At 43.3% G+C, this 16,671-nt stretch overlaps 2 non-coding genes across 2 annotated transcripts; both read left to right on the top strand.

Annotated features, from left to right (window-relative positions):
- The first annotated feature begins 427 nt into the window (after positions 1 to 427).
- On the top strand, positions 428 to 565 carry LOC114813383. Its single transcript, XR_003761104.1, has one exon. It is a non-coding gene; the product is annotated as a small nucleolar RNA SNORA7 (small nucleolar RNA).
- Positions 566 to 13,280: 12,715 nt separating this feature from the next.
- Positions 13,281 to 13,418, top strand: LOC114813559. Its single transcript, XR_003761276.1, has one exon. It is a non-coding gene; the product is annotated as a small nucleolar RNA SNORA7 (small nucleolar RNA).
- Positions 13,419 to 16,671: the final 3,253 nt, after the last annotated feature.

Raw genomic sequence — 16,671 nt, 5'->3', positions numbered from 1 at the left:
AACGGTAGCATAAAAATAATACTTTACACAATTAGAGGATTTCACCACAGCATCAGAAGGTTGTGGGTTCTTATCCCCCTCAGGACTGTCAACCTTCCTCTGGGCTACCACAGGCTTCATGAGGCAAGGTGCTCATTCATCCTATTTCAATTAGAGGAGAAAGTTAAAGAAAAAAAAATGTTCTATACCATTTCCATATTCTTCCAAGCCAACCCCTCTCGGGAACATGGCAGTCTCCCAGCCAGAACTCTGCATTCTTTGAAGTGGTCTCCAAACCTGCTTGGCTCCCAAGCTTCTATGAGATCGGTTTTGCTCTTTCAGAAGGGCACCATCATGGTTGATAGTGCTGAAATCATGGATGGCTTTCCAATCTAAGAGAAACAGTTAATTACGTAAACCCAATTATTATTCAAGTACTCTCAATAGTACCCTCTCAGAGTTGCACCTGGAGAGTTTCTAGTACTCTACCAGTCTCGACTATGGGAGGGAGAGTCAAGCAGAGGCATACCCATTCCATTCTTAGCTTGGGCAGTGGCCACTGAGTGGAAGGCAATCTGCTACAAGTCAAAACTCACCCTTGTTGGGCAGCAGCGGCATGGGAGGGAGTCGTGGACAGATGCAAGTTTACTGCACGGGAGGAGTCAGTGGTAAATCACTTCCATATTTTTACTAAGAAAACTCTCTGGATACACTACCGGAACAATTGCAAATGGAGGTGGGGCATTCTGGGAGAGATGTGTCTGTGGTGTCGCTATGGGTCAGAGACAACTCAGTGGCTTAAGACAAGACTCTTAGTAGGGTTTAGATCCGAACCCTGCTCTTGAGATCTTACCTTCTCTCATGCTTTGACCATTCTACCGAGCAACGAGGAGAATACGCTACAATAGAGTGGGTAGATACTGCCTGATAGATAAGGTCCTGAGTTCCCTGTCTCTGAGGAGCTTATATTCTCTCATAATAATGTTGGTATTTGTTAAGTGCTTACTATGTGCAGAGCACTGTTCTAAGCACTGGGTTGATATAGGGTAATCAGGTTGTCCCACGTGAGGCTCACAGTTAATCCCCATTTTACAGATGAGGTAACTGAGGCACAGAGAAGTTAAGTGACTTGTCCACAGTCACACAGCTGACAAGTTACAGAGCCAGGATTCAAACCCATGACCTCTGACTTGCACTGGGCCACACTGCCTCTCATCTGCCGACCACTGTACTGAGCGATCAGGATGCATTCCTTGGCTCTTCCCATGCCTCGCTTTCCTTCTCAATGAAAGCTACTCTCGAACTCCACACTCCGAACTTCCGTGTCATTTCCACCAAATCTGATGCGGTTTCCCCAAATAGAGGTCCTGCCCCCTCTTTCCTTGTGCTCTCTACTCCTGGTGGGGATCTCACTTGAGAAGGGCACAATGATTAGCATAACCCTGGGTTTGTTAATCAGCATGCATACTCTGAGACCTTCTTTGTTGTGATCAAGCTCTCCTAGGCGGACCAGGAGCACGGCGGGTGTGAATCACCAATCATTCTGAAAGAACTCGGTGGTAAAACACACGTGCTTTCCTGCAACACAGAGTAATTATCTCTCTTTCCCATTGTCTTACTCGATGAAAAATCCGTTTTTACCTGATGGGAGAGCAGAGAACTGTAAATTAGCAGTTAAAAGGCAAAAAACAAAGAACGAAAACCCAAACATGAAATTTGAATGGCCTAGTCTCTCTCAATCAGTCATATTTATCGAGGTTTTAACGTGTGTAGGGCACTGAAGTAAGTGCTTGGAACAGTACAATATAACAGACTTGATAGGCACATTCCTTGCCCATATGAGCTTATGATCTAGAGGGGGTTTATAGTCTAGACAGACTATAAGTTCAGAGAAAGTAGCAGCATATCCTAGTGGCTAGAGCACTGGCCTGGGAATCAGAGGACCTGGGTTCTAATTCCCGGTTTGCAGGGAGTCCTGGAGTCTCAGAACCGGCATGACAAATGCGCCCATGGATGCACCCCCCAGAACTTGCCACCACAGCTGACTCCCTGGGGTCACAGAGCCTCCCACTTCACTGGGTAAAGAAGGAGAAGACGGAGCAGTTCTATGTGCCAACTGAGCTGAATAGGGTCGCTTCTCCCAAGTGCTGTGTACAGTACCCTGCACATAGTAAGCACTCAATAAACACCATTGGCTGATTGATCGACTCTAAAGATCTGGTGGACGTGATGGAAAGGATTTGGACCATCAGTACAATACCAAGCACTTAGTGCAGTACACTGTGCAAAGTAGGTGCTTAAAAAATTTAAATGAAATATTATTGAATGAAGAGTAAGCACTCAATAATTATGAATGAATGAATACTACAACTTATCGAGCCCTTGAGCACACAGAAAGTGCTCAAAAATATGATTGATTAATGACACAAATGAAATTCACTTTAAACTTATATTTTTCATGTCCTTAGGTCATTTGATTATTTGCAAGAAATGCCTGTCCCACCATCGACTCCTGGTCCACCTCCTACTACTGACCTGGAATGCCCTCCCTCCTCACATCTGCCAAACTAACTCTCTTCCCCACTTCAAAACCCTACTGAGAGCTCACCTCCTCCAGGAGGCCTTCCCAAACTGAGCCCTCCCTTTCCTTCTGCCCTCCTCCCTTCCCCATTGCCCCTACTGCCTCCCTCTGCTCTACCCACTTCCCTTCCCCACAGCACTTGTGTATATTTGTATATATTATTTATTACGCTATTAATGATATGTATATATCTATGATTCTATTCATCTTGATGGTATTGATGCCTGACTACTTGTTTCGTTTTATTGTCTGTCTCCCCCTTTTAGACTGTGAACCCATTGCTGGGCAGGGATTGTCTCTATCTGTTGCCGAATTGTACATTCCAAGAGCTTAGTAGAATGCTCTGCACACAGTAAGCACTCAATAAATATGATTGAATGAATGAATGAAATGGAAAAACAAGAACCATTACTATGTTGCAATACTGGGATTCAATTAATTTATCATTTCTGGATTTTCCATTAAAAAAATCGTATTGAGGGATTTCCCTTGCCCACTCACTACACAGAATTATCTTTCTCCAACTCCTTCACCTCTAGCCCATCGCCAGAACTCACCCTATGGTCAAAATTGAAACTATTTTTTTCCACATTTGTGTGGGGTTGGGGAGAAGTGATTCCATTTTCCAGCAAACAGTCAGGTTACATGTCAGCAATTCTGAGAGTTTAAATTGCCTCTGTCAGGGAAATTTGAATCCATTAGTGAAATTTCTGTGTCAGGGCTTTCTGAGGTGAAGTAATTATCCGTCACTGATGGGACAATGGAGGAGTGTGGCATGCTGTTGGGGGTGAGTTGGATGGGGAAGGAAGGGAAATAAAGGCAGTCAGTCAATAGTCTGCATCTAGACCAAGTTTTGGTCCACTTCTGCAGTCTGTTGAGCCAATCAACCCACTGATCAATTGATGATATTTATTGAGTGCTTTCTGTGTGCACAGCTCTGTAACAAACATTTTGGAGACTACATTGTAGATACAACTAGTACTCCCAGCCCACTGTCCTGCAGTTTCAGTGAGAGCCAAATCAGATCTTCTGCTTGGCTTCCCAATCAATCACTGGTATTTATTGAGCACTTACTGTGGGAAGAGGACTGTACTGAGAAGTTGGACGATCCCCACTCTCAAGGATGTGACAGTTGTCCATGCAGTCAGCATTGTATTGAAAGCTTGGTGGAGTACGGCAGGGTAAATACACCTAATCCCTGCTTTCAAGGTGTCCACAATCTAGTAGAATAATAATAATAATGTTATTTGTTAAGTGCTTATTATGTGCCAAGCACTGTTCTAAACACTAGGGTAGATACAAGGTATTCATTCATTCAATAGTATTTATTGAGCGCTTACTATGTGCAGAGCACTGTACTAAGCGCTTGGAATGTACAATTCAGCAACAGATAGAGACAATCCCTGCCCAGTGACAGGGTAATCAGGTTATCCCTTGTGGAGCTCACAGTCTTAATCCCCATTTTACAGATGAGGTAACTGAGGCACAGAGAAGTTAAGTGACTTGCCTAAGGTCTCATAACAGACAGATGCTGGAATCAGAATCAGAACGTGTGTCCTCTAACTCCCAAGACTGTGCTCTTTCTACTAAGCCAAGCTGCTTCTTACATTCCAAAAGAAAAAACTGTTTGACCCCCAAACCGTGCCTTGCCCACTAAGGGGAGCCCCCTTGACAATATATATTCACTCAGCTCACCCCATCTGCATTAGCTACTCAAACGCCGCCACCTCCAGAAGGCCTTCCCTGATTAATCCCAACACCAGCCGGTACAGTGCATGTTCGTATCAGTGCTCATGAGGCAGTTAGAAATTCATCTGCCCACGCCATTGCTGTTATTGCCTAATGTAGGTTTACTCTGCCTCCTGCTCCCACTGCATGTAATGATCATAAGAATAATAATTATAGTACTCGATAAGTGCTTAGTATGTGTCAAGCACTATTCTAAGCGTTGGGGTAGATCCAAGCTGATCAGACACAGTCCCTGTGCTATGTGAGGTTTACGGTCTAAGAGGGATGGAGAACAGGGATTGAATCCCCATTTTACAGTTGAAGAAACCGAGTCCCAGAGAAGTGAAGTGACTAGTCCAAGTTCTCAAAGCTGGCAGGTGGTGGGTGCTGTGTTCTTTCTACTGAGCCATGCTGCTTTACAATACTTCAAGGTGATGAGTTCAGACACTCCAGTACAGGGACTGCAGTCCAAGGGGGAGAGAGAATAGGGCTCAGATCCCCATTTTACAGAGGAGGAAACTGAGGCCCAAGGAATCTGAATGAAAGCCAAGGGGCAGAGCTGGAATTAGAACTCAGGTCCTCTGATTTCCCAGGCCTGTGCTCTTTCCGCTGGGCTTGACTGATCGATTAACCATTGTTAAGGAAGGAGAAATGTCAGAACATTGATTTAGTGAATCAGGGCATTGCATCTCCCAACTTGTGGAAGTGTTCGAGCCTATGGGACATAACTAACTAGAGGGAGCATGGCCCAGCAGAAAGACCCTGGGCCTGGGAATCAGAGGACCTGGGTTCTCACACTAGCTCTGCCAACTGCCTATTTTCCCTCCTCCTTAGACTGGGAGTTCCATGAGGAACAGGGACTGTGTCCAACCTAATTAACTTGTGCCTTGTACATTTGTTACATTTCCTCCAGGAGGCCATCCCCGACTAAGCATTCTTTTCCTTGTCTTCCACTACCTTCTCAGTCACCCTGACTTTTTCCCTTTATACAACCCCCCTCCCAGCCCTATATCACTTGGGGACATACTTCCTGCTTCAAAGCCTTAATGAAGACACATCTCCTCCAAGAGGCCTTTCCTCCTCTCACTCCCTTTTGCATCACCCTAACTTGCTCCATTTGTTCATCTCTCCTCCCAGTACCCCAGTACTTATGTCCATATCTATAATTATTCCTTTATATTAATGTTCATCTCCCCCTCTAGACTGTAAGCTCTTTGTGGGGAGGGAATGTGCCTTAGTGTTTTATTATTGTACTCTCCCAAGCACTTAGTATAGTTTTCTGCACACAGTAAGCACTCAATAAATGCCATTGACTAGCTGACCACCTACCTCAGCATTCAAACTTGATTGATACATAGTAAGCTCTTAACAAATACCATAAAAAACAAAACATCAACAACGAAAAAAACTAATCATCATGTTGGACGGATGGAAAGATCCTGGGATTTGACCGTGCAACACCCCACCCTCTAGGAATTTCTGGAACGCTAGCACCGGAATGCCAGTCTTCAGGCCGGGGAACACCAGTATATTGTTAGGGCTACAGAGGGGCTGTGCTCCAGGATGAGGGAGACCCGTCCTGGCAACTCACCAGTCGCAAAAGTGGGAATCCAACTCACCCGCTATAAAATTTTGACAGAAAGGATTACTCCCCTGGGAGACAAGCCAGAGCCATTTCTCAGGAAGGCCCTCTCCACCCAAACGCGATTGAGAATTTCATCTTCTAAATCGTCGCTATGGTGCAGTCCTGCCAAGGACAGCTCCCACTTGGCATAGAGAGAAAGTTTGGTCTGGAACATGAAATTAAAGGAAGTTAGAAAAGTGAGCAAGTCAGAGAGGGTTTTCCAAATGAATCACGCTTGACTATCTGGGCAAGAAGCGCCTCTCAGATCCAAATCTGTCTGATAAATGTATCATTTGCCCATTGCCCAAAATCTTGACTTTGCACCCACCAAAACCTTTCCAGGATGCATTTACGGCTGTGATTAACCTGTAGTTAAATTGTTCTTCATGTCTGTTTCCCTGTACAAGGCCACTGAAGGTAGGGATCTTGTCATGCTTTGACCAATGCTCTTCGCATGGTAGCACGCAAACCTCTTGAGGACAGGGATCATATCTACTAACTCTAGTGTGCTCTCCCAAGTGTTCAGTATGATCCTCTGCACCCAGTAAATTGTAAGTTCCCCTAGGGCAGGGATAAGTACTGTACTCTCTTAAGCACTCAATACAGTTTTCTGCACTCAGTAGACTGTAAGTCCCTTGAAGCCAGAGATCCTGTCTATTCATTTGACTATATTTATTGAGCACTTACTGTGTGCACAGCACTGTACTAAGTTCTTGGGCGAGTACAGTACAACAATAAGCACAGTACTGTACTAAGTGCTTGGGAGAGTAGAGTACAACAATAAGCACACATTCCCTGCCCACAACGAGTTTACAGTTTATTTATTGTACTCCCCCACATGCTCAGTACAGTGCTCTGCACACAGTAAACTGCAAGGCCGTCCAAGCTAGGGATCCTGTCTACTTATTCTATTTCTATTGTACTCCCCCAAGCGCTCAGTACAGCACTCTACTGACAGCAAGCATTCAATAAATGTCATTGTTTAACTGAGTTCATCACCACCTAAACAATCTCTTTCTGATATCCAATTGGCTCTGTCCATAGAATTCACCCAAAGTGCTCTTTTCATTTTTCATCCCCAATTTGTTTTTGAGAATTATTAACCTCCTTGAGGGCAGGGAAACATCTACCACCTCTCTCCCAAGGATTTAGTTCAGTGCTCTGATAGCAATAAATGCTCAGTTAATACCATGGATTGATTTATTGCTTGATTAGCGAGTGAAAGACTCAAAACCATGGACTGCCTCCCTTCAGTGTGCATGAACCTTCTGGTATCTCCCAGTGTGGGCTTAGCTGATTAGTTTCAGTTTTAACTTACTTTTTTAGTACTGCATGGTTTTTTAATAGTGCTTTTCTTCCCAAATCGCTCTCATATTACTTAGCTCACCCATGCCCTTGCAACAACCTCAGAATAAGGCAGGTAGAATTTGCCCCATCTAGCTGATGCGGAAACCGAGGCACAGAGAATGACTTGCCCAAGGTCACACAGCAGGCCGCTGGCTGAGCTCAGACCCAAAGCTGAGTCGTCAGATTAACCCGATGAATTGCATGGCCTGTGGCTTCTACCAGAGGTCTCGACACCCAGATAAATTTGTGCACCTATTTCTCACAAGCCAGTAACCAATAGGGCCTCTGTTTCCACATTCCCACCAGCACGGGTTGGATCTTACCAACACACACTTCATTTCATGCTCCTTTAAAACTGCTGACTTCTTTAATCTATCAACAAATCCTTCCGACTTTACTTGGTAACTGTTAAATTGCAAGATGCTTTCCAAAGAGAGAGAGAGGGAGTAAGGAGGTATTACTGGAAAATGGGTAAAGAGGGGATACGTTGATAGCCTGTATATAATTCCTGTTGTATTTCATTTATTTCTAACACTATGCTAAAGTGAAATACCAAATTTAATAACACAAGGATACACAACATTATCCAATATTAGGTTTCATTTTTTTTCCCCCGTGATCTAATTTCACTGAGTTTTGGATGACGAATTTTAAATGGATCAAAATAATGTTTCTGTGATATTTTTGGTCACTGATAGCTATATCATTTCAGGTTGATGATGCTTTTTCAACTTCACTGTATCACTCTATTAAGAACTATACTGATAGTCAATTGTTCTACATTTTCTTTGTCGTGATCTATTTTTAATATTTAAATACTGGTAATTACCTTGGAATCCACTGACAGCACCTTCCGTGTTGAAGAACATTTTCCACTTGCTCAATCACAACAAAAAACTACATACTCCTGAGGGGCTGATATTAAGCTTGGGAATGTTAAGGACAAAATAAGACTGTCATTTTTTTGTGGTATTTGTTAAGTACTTACTGTGTGCTAAGCACTGTTCTAAGTACCAGGTAGATACAATATAATAAATTTGGACACAATCCCTGTCCCACATGGGGCTCGCAGTTTTAATCCCCATTTTGTAAATGAGGTCACCAAGGCAGACCAGTGAAGTGACTTGCCCAAGGCCACACAGCAGACAAGTGGAAGAGGCAGGGATAGAATCCAAGCCCTTCTGAATCCCAGGCCTGTGCTCTATCCACTAGGCCATGCTGCTTCTCATTCCACTGACTATAGCTTGGTCCCATTGAAAATTCCAATATTCCATTCTCTGCTGGTCCCAGCCTCCCACTGAGAGGATTGAGGATAGATATTACACTGAGTGGTTAGGAGTGAAATAATGATCAATAATGATAGGAACAATAAGCACGATAGCCATTGTGATAGTTCTTAGGTGCTTAGTATATGCCAAGCACTGAAGTAAGCGCTGGGGTAGACACCAGGTAATCGGCTCGGTCGTCTGGTTGCTCAAAACGTCTATAAATGTTGAACACTGATTTTATCCCCGCGGGTCCCGGGTTTTGACCCTGGGAGGAGAGTGAGTGTGACCCTTACCTCACCTGCTACTCTCCTATTTCAACCGAGACCACACACTTCTCTCCTCTGCCAACCTTCTCGCTGAACCTCGATCTCATCGAACACAACACCGACCCCTCGCCCATTTGCTGCTTCTGTCCTGGAACACACTACCTCCTCACATTCCACAGATAATGACTCTCCCCCCTTTTCTAAGCCTTATTGAAAGCACATCTCCACCAAGAGGCCTTCCCTGACTAAGCCCTCAATTCCTCATTCCCCACTTCCATCTGCAATGCCCTGACTTGCTCCCTGTATTCATCCCCTCACTCCCAGCCCAATTATTCTCAGTGAATAGGAGGGCTCAATCAATCAATCAATCATATTTACTGAGCACCTACTGTGTGCAGAGCCCTGTACTAAGCACTGGGAGAATACAACATAACAGAGTTGGAAAACATGTTCCCTGCCCAAAACGACCTACTGAACCCCTCAATAGGCTGGCCCTCCTACTTTACCTTGCTAATCATCACCAATGGTATTTACTGAACACTGACTATGTCCTGAGCACTGTACTAAGCTCTTGGGAGAGTATAATACAATAGAGTTAGCAGACACAGTTCCTGACCATGCCAGGTCCCAAAGCCCCCCCTGCAATCAGCTCCTTGCCTCCCACCTTATTTCATTATTCATCATCAATGGTATTTTCTGAGAGTTTACTATGTGTGGAATGCTGTACTAAGCACTTGGAAGAGTACAATACAACAGAGTTAGCAGACACATTCCCTGCCCACTATGACAGTAATCGCCTTCAACAACCCAGTCTTCACACTTCAGCTCATCTAAGGCCAAACAACTCTTCATACTCCAAAAATAATGATGGTATTTGTTAAGCACTTACTATGTCCCAGACTCTATACTAAATGCTGGGTTGGATACAAGTAAAATCTCATCGCCCCCTCACCCATGCCCTCCCTCTGGTCTGGAAGCCCTTCATGTCTGACAGACCATTGCTTTCTCCTCCTTCAAAACCTCAGTGAAATCACAACTCCTCCAGGAACCCTTCCCTGACTAAACTCTCTTCTCTAGACTACAGCATCCTCTAGACTGAAAGCATTTTAGTCACTCATTCAGTCAATCATATTTATTGAGTGCTTACTGTGTGCAGAGCACTCTACTAAGTACTTAACTGGAAAAGCAGCATGGCTCAGTGGAAAAAGCCCAGGCTTGGGAGTCAGTTGTCATGGGTTCTAATCCCAACTCTGCCACTTGTCAGCTGTGTGACTTTGGGCAAGTCACTTCACTTCTCTGGGGCTCAGTTACCTCATATGTAAAATGGGGATTAAGACTGTGAGCCCCACGAGGGACAGCCTGATCACCTTGTATCCCCCCAGCACTTAGAACAGTGTTGCGCACATAGTAAGCGCTTAGCAAATACCATTATTATTATTATTATTACTTGGGAGAGTACAGTACAACAATGTAACAGATACTTTGTCCTCAACGAGCTAGGAGTCAAGAGGGAATGTGGACAGGGAGTGGGTCTTTCAACTCTATGCACTCTCCCAAGCGCTTACTGGTAAGTGCTCAAGAAATGCAACTGATTGATGGATTGATCTTTCCACCCTATAAGTTGTGTGCTTGGATCTGTACCTCCTAAGAATTTTAACACTCACTTCATCTCCACTCACACGGTTCTTGTGTACATAACCTTATACTCTGATGCTTCCCTTATAGGACATTCACTTTTTAAATGGTAATAATAATAATTATGGTGTTTGTTAAATACTATGTGCCAGGCCCTGTTCTAAGCACTGGGATAGATAAAAAGTCATCAGGCTGGACACAGTCCAAGTACCATATGGGGCTCACCTTCTTAATCCTATTTTAAAGATGAGGTAACTGAAGCCCAGAGAAGTGAAGTAACTTGCCCAAGTTCACCCAGAAGACAAGTGGCAGAGTTGGGATAAGAACCCAGGTCCTGGCTACCTGGCCCAGGTCTATCCCTTAGATCATGCTCTTTCTTTAAATGTCTGCCTCCCCGTTATCAATCAATGAGTCCTATTTATTGAGCACTTACTGTGTGCAGAGCAAAGTACTAAGCACTTGGGAGAGTCCAATACAACAGAGTTGGTAGACAAGTATTTGTTAAGCGCTTTCTGTATATTAGGCACTGCACTAACTGCTGGATTGGATGCAAGCAAATAGAGTTGGATATAGTTATGCTCGTGCTCTTAATCCCCATTTTACAGACTAGGTAATTGAGGCACGGAGATGTGAAGTGACTTGCCCAAAGTCACACTGTGGACAAGTGGCGGAGCTGAGATTAGAATAATATTAATAGTATTAATAATAATAGTATTAGTTAAATACTTACTATTTGTCAAGCACTGTTCTAAGCGCTAGAGTAGATACAAGGTATTCAGGTTGTCCCACTTGGGGCTCACAGTCCTAATCCCCCATTTACAGATGAGGTAAATGAGGCACAGAGAAGTTAAGTGACTTGCCCAAGGTCCCACAGCAGAGAAGTAGCAGAGCTGGGATTAGGACCTACGTCCTCTGACTCCTAAATCAATGCTCCTTCCACTAAGCCACGCTGCTTCAACCTAGGTCCTTCTTACTCCTAGGCCCATGCTCTATCCACTAGCCCACACTCCTTCTCAGCAAGCATAAACTCAGTGTGCGCAAGAATTGTGTCTAGCAGCTATTGAACTGTTCTCTCCCGAGTGCTTGTCACAGTGCTATGCACACAGTAAATGCTTAATATATGCCACTGATGCAGAATAATGGGCGGGAGCTACACAGTTGTGACACCTGGGAATAGAACCAGAAGGATGAGAGAGGACGTGAGTGGGTCTCTCTCACCAGCTCCTCAGAGACTCCTTCACTGCAGACCCTCAGCCAATCAATCAATGTTATTTACTGAGCACTTACTGTGTGCAGAACACTGTACTGAGTTCTTGGGGGCATCCCAAAGTCTACATGATGTGACTCGTCGTGACAGGACCGTCAATCACTCAATGCTAGTTCCTGAGTGCCTATACAGTGCAGAGCACTGTACTGAGTGACCTGCCCTCCGATCAAGCCAGTGGGCTGCTTGGGCAGTGTTTCCCAGATGTGGCTTTAACAGTGCTCCAAGGTTTGTTTATGCTTCTCTTAGACGAGACTCGAAACTTACATTTGGGCACTGTGAGAACCGGAGCTACTTTAGGTTGATAAATGCTTACTTAATAATTTCTCTTTTTTCGTTTCCACCCACAGCCCCCAACTCACTTAACTACTAAGGCCAAAGACAGGATGCTTCAACTTGGCTCCTTTGTTTCTGACCATTCTTGCTGATTAATTTGGAGCACTTGGCTGCCCCACAAAGTGATCAGGAAGAAATGATATAAACTGATATGATGAGTGGAACAGTTAACTTTGGGAGCAAATTGGCAGCTCTGTTTTAGACACTACCATGTTGATAAAATGTGCTATGTTCTCTCAGAAGATGTAGAATATTCTAGACCTCAGGCCCACATCCTGCCTCTGGCCTGGAATTCCCCCCACCCCCCCCTTTCATATCCAACAATTACTCTCTCCACCTTCAAAGACTTATTGAAGGCACATCTCCTTCAATAGGTTTTCCCCAAGTCCTCATTTCCTCTTTTCCACTCCTTTCTGCATGGCCCTAACTTAGTCCCTTTATTCATCACCAACCCCCAGCTCCATAGCAATTATCTACATATCTGTTATTTATTTATGTTCATGTTTGTCACCCCCTCTAGACTGTAAGCTCCTTGTGGGCAGGGAATGTGTCTAAGTGCTTAATACCCTGCCCTGCACACAGTAAGCACTCGATAAATATGATTGATTGATTGGTGATGCTGGTTACAGAGGAGATCTAGAATGATCTTCTCTTGCTCCATAGATCTAGAACAGGATTTAGGAACCCATGACTTCTGAGCCACACATGTTTCTTTTTGAACTCAAAATGGACTCTCAAGCACTAGACAACAGGAGAGAGGGGAGGTTTTCTTTGAAGAGGGATTTACCAGACAGGTACCCTCCATGTTAGAGGAAAACTGAATGTGGAAGCAGTGACTGGAAAACTAAATAAGAGAGAAAAAAATCTAGCCTGCCAATAGAACATTCCACTTTGAAAACTGTATACTTGTTTAATGCAGGTTACTGTATTGGTCAGGCTGTACAAAAATATGCTAATGAAAGCAGGGGCCAGTCTGTTTAACTTGCTTGGAGCACAGTCACAAATAAACACTTAATTGAGGATTTCAATGATGGTGCAGTGGTTTGTGGTTGGAAAACTTGTCCACAACTATGAGGACATTCTGGTTCTCCCATATACTTACAATTTATGAATGTTGTTCATTTTACAATTGAGAAACAAAGGGAATAGAAAACATGTAGTAATATGTTTACACATGCAATGTGAAGGTAAGTGAAAGCTCAAAATATTCAGATCATATGAGGGAAGTTTTTCAGACGGTTATACCCAGTTGACCCTCTCAGGGTCACACCTGAGGAGTTTCCAGTACTCTGGCAGGCTTGACTTTGAGAGGGAGAGTCAAGCAGAGGCCTATCCATTCCATTCCCAGCTTGGGCAGTGACTAGAAAGTGGAAGACAATCTGCTACAAGTCAAAACTGACCCATGCTGGGCAGTAGAGGCTTGGGAGAGAGTCGAGGGCAGAGACTCGAGTTTATTGCACTGAAGGCAGCAATGGTAAACTACTTCTGTATTTTTCCCAAGAAAACTCCATGGATACACTACCAAAATGATTGCAGATGGAGAGCGGGACGTTCTGGGAGAGATGTGTCAGTGGTGTCGCTGAGGGACAGAAACAACTCGACAGCATAAGACAGATAATACCCAGTTGAAAATAAATGCCTGAAATGAATGTCTTTTTAAATATGAAAAGGTTGTTGCCATTGAATAATAATGATAGTAATAATAATGATATGCACAAAGCTAAGTAGTAAAGTAGATGTAAGATAATCAGGTGAGAGTCTCTGTCCCACATGGAGTTTAGTCAAAGTAGGAAGGAGAACAAGCATCGAATCCTCATTTTATAGATGAAAAACCTGAGGCATTAAGAAGTTAAGTGACTTGCTCAAGGTCATGCAACTGGCAGGAGGCATTGCCATAATTAGAACCTGGTCCTCTGACTCCCTGATCCATACTCTTTCTTAGGCCACACTCCTTTATGCTTTAAAATGCTCATTGTTATTGTGGTGGTTTGACAGTGTGACTGTGACACCTCTGCCTAAAGCATGAAGGCTAACTCACATCTTCCTGTCACTTTTCCTGAATAGAATGATTGTCCTGGCTAGACAATTGTGCTAGACATGTGGATGTCATCATGGACTCATACAACTCTTAATCCTGATGAAATAATATTATGTCATAGAAAATACATCTATGGCATCCATATCCAATGTTGGTAGCTAAAGACAATGAGAAGCATTGACATTGGTTGAAAAATGTTCAGGGTTTGCTGGATATACTATGCCATGAATGTTGTGGATAATTGGAACTGTATTTGGCCCTTATAATGGCTCAGTGGGTGTGACTGCATGGAGTCAGATATACATTTTGAAAGAAATATTAAGTTAAAGTTCTCAAGAACTACCTTATGTAGACAATTCTGGTATTAATGGACTCACTTTGTTATTACCTCTCTATTCTTTTTGGTTGTTCGTTTATGCACTTGCCTATGTAGACAGGGCCTGAAAAAATATATTGTTTCCCATTAATCAAAGATAGATTCATTGGCCAACTGAATTTCCACAAAAATGATTCTTCCCTGAAGCTAAAAAATCATCTCTCATCTGTTTTGAAGTGAAAGGGTTCCCTGTGAAACTCATTATTCAGTAGGCTAAATAGTCCACAGAAATCCTGCTGTCCAAAATATTTCAAGCCAGAACTCTCTGTGTGCTCTACTACAATTGCCTGTGGTCCAGAAATGTTCCTTAGTTCGGTCTGACTGGTTTATCCTTCTGACTACCTTATAAGTATTTCTCTCTAGGAGACTTTGGGTGTGTTCAAGTACCTATGTCTCTCACAATGTTCTGAAGACAAGGTGACCCTGACTGAGTCAACCACAACTTTTGAATGCTTTAGTTTATAAAATGGCACTCCGTGAAAAGTGATGGATGACTTGAGTCACATTTTAAATCTTTGATACATTTTAAACCAGCCAGTCTCCCTGAAAAAAAAAAAGAAACACCAAGAAAGCCCCCCAACAGATTTGGTCTCTCTTCAAAATGACCTGCTCATCCTCAAAAGAGGAAACTGATCAAGAAAATAAACTTGTATCTACTCCAACTTAGAACAGTGCTTGGCACATAGTAAGCGCTTAATAAATACCATTTTTTAAAAAAGGAGTGAAATCAATACTCTTTACTGATTGGCCCATTATAAATTATTAGTCAGCAAGAGGTAGGGTAAATTAGCGATTTTAGAATGTGAGCCCCATGTAGGACAGGGACCATGTCGAACCTGATTATTTTATTTCCACCCAGCTCTTAGTACAGTGCTTGTCACATAGGAAGTACTTAACAAATACCATCATTAATTTGGGGCTTGAAGTGATCTCTGCCTGTGTATGGCTTTAGGCACATAACTGGGTTCTATTTGAATTATCTAAGGGAAAAGAAGGGAGCAAACGGTATCCGTAACTATGAGAAGGGTTTTGATAAAAATTTGCAGGCCATAGTTTTTTTAACCCATCTGTGGGGCAGAATTCTGGTAGAATGGTTTGCGACTTTACAGCCACCATGATGGGCCTGTGCCTATGCCAGGTACTTTCTGGTTCTACGCGTCTAGGTGGCCCCATACTGGCTCTTCTTTCCAGATAGAGTTGAAGATTATGGGTGTTATCTTCAGCACAACTCAACCATTGCCTCCTTCAAACTGAAATGAATCTTTTATGAGGCAAGGTCCTTATCTTGACTAGTGCCTGAATAATTAAATGGTTTGGATCTAATTGTACCCAGGGGCAAGTACAATGAACAAATTAAATGAGATAAGCTCTCCTTATCCCTATGCTAGTAAGCATATATTCTCCTCCGACGGTATTTTAGGGCTGTCATCTTCCTGGAAAAGTGATTCAGTCTCACCTAAAGGGAAATGAAGTCTAGTTTATGGTGAAGGCTGTCTTTGTGTCATAATAATGGTATGTGACTAAGCATTCCCAGAACTGGAATATTCATCTGTCCCCTTGGGCTAGGTGCAATAAGGTAGCTGTATTCCTGAGCTACCAATTCTATAATTCCAGACTACCACAGATCACAGAAAGGAAGACCATGTGGAGAGAAGGATAAAATGACTTCTTCAGTCAGTCTTATTTAGACTCACCATAAAGGATCTTGCCAGCTTAGGGGAGAGTCTAGTTTTGAAGGATGTATGAGCAACTCTCAAAATCAGCAATATGCTATGGATGGAATTGGCCCAAAACAGATTGAGATTATGAATAAGCTCACATCTGATGAATCCTATGTACATCCAAGCATCTCCACCGAAAACACAGAGGGCTGTGTTTTCCCATTCTGCTATTCAGGGAATACCCTGGATGATGATGTAAGAATAAACAAGGAGGAGGAAAAACAAATCAGAAGACAAGTAGTAATTTGGGGAGATTGACTGAAGGAGGGGGTCCTGACAGGATATTAAGCTGCAGACCACACTAAAGGTATTTGGAGCAGTTATAATGTCAACTTTCTTTACAACTGACAGATCTAACCCTAGCAGATCCACTACATTTGACTTGTAGAGGAGTTCCACCACTACCAACCATGGGTGACATTTCACATCAAGTGGCAAGGTAGGATTAGTGGAAAGAGCACAAGCTTGGGAATCAGAGGACATGGGTTCTAATCCCACCTCAGCCACT

Source organism: Ornithorhynchus anatinus, chromosome 7 (genome assembly GCF_004115215.2).
Source record: "Ornithorhynchus anatinus isolate Pmale09 chromosome 7, mOrnAna1.pri.v4, whole genome shotgun sequence".
Taxonomy (NCBI): Eukaryota; Metazoa; Chordata; class Mammalia; order Monotremata; family Ornithorhynchidae; genus Ornithorhynchus; species Ornithorhynchus anatinus.
The sequence above is the reverse complement of the archived record's forward strand: the minus strand, read 5'-3'. Positions and strand labels throughout refer to the sequence as shown.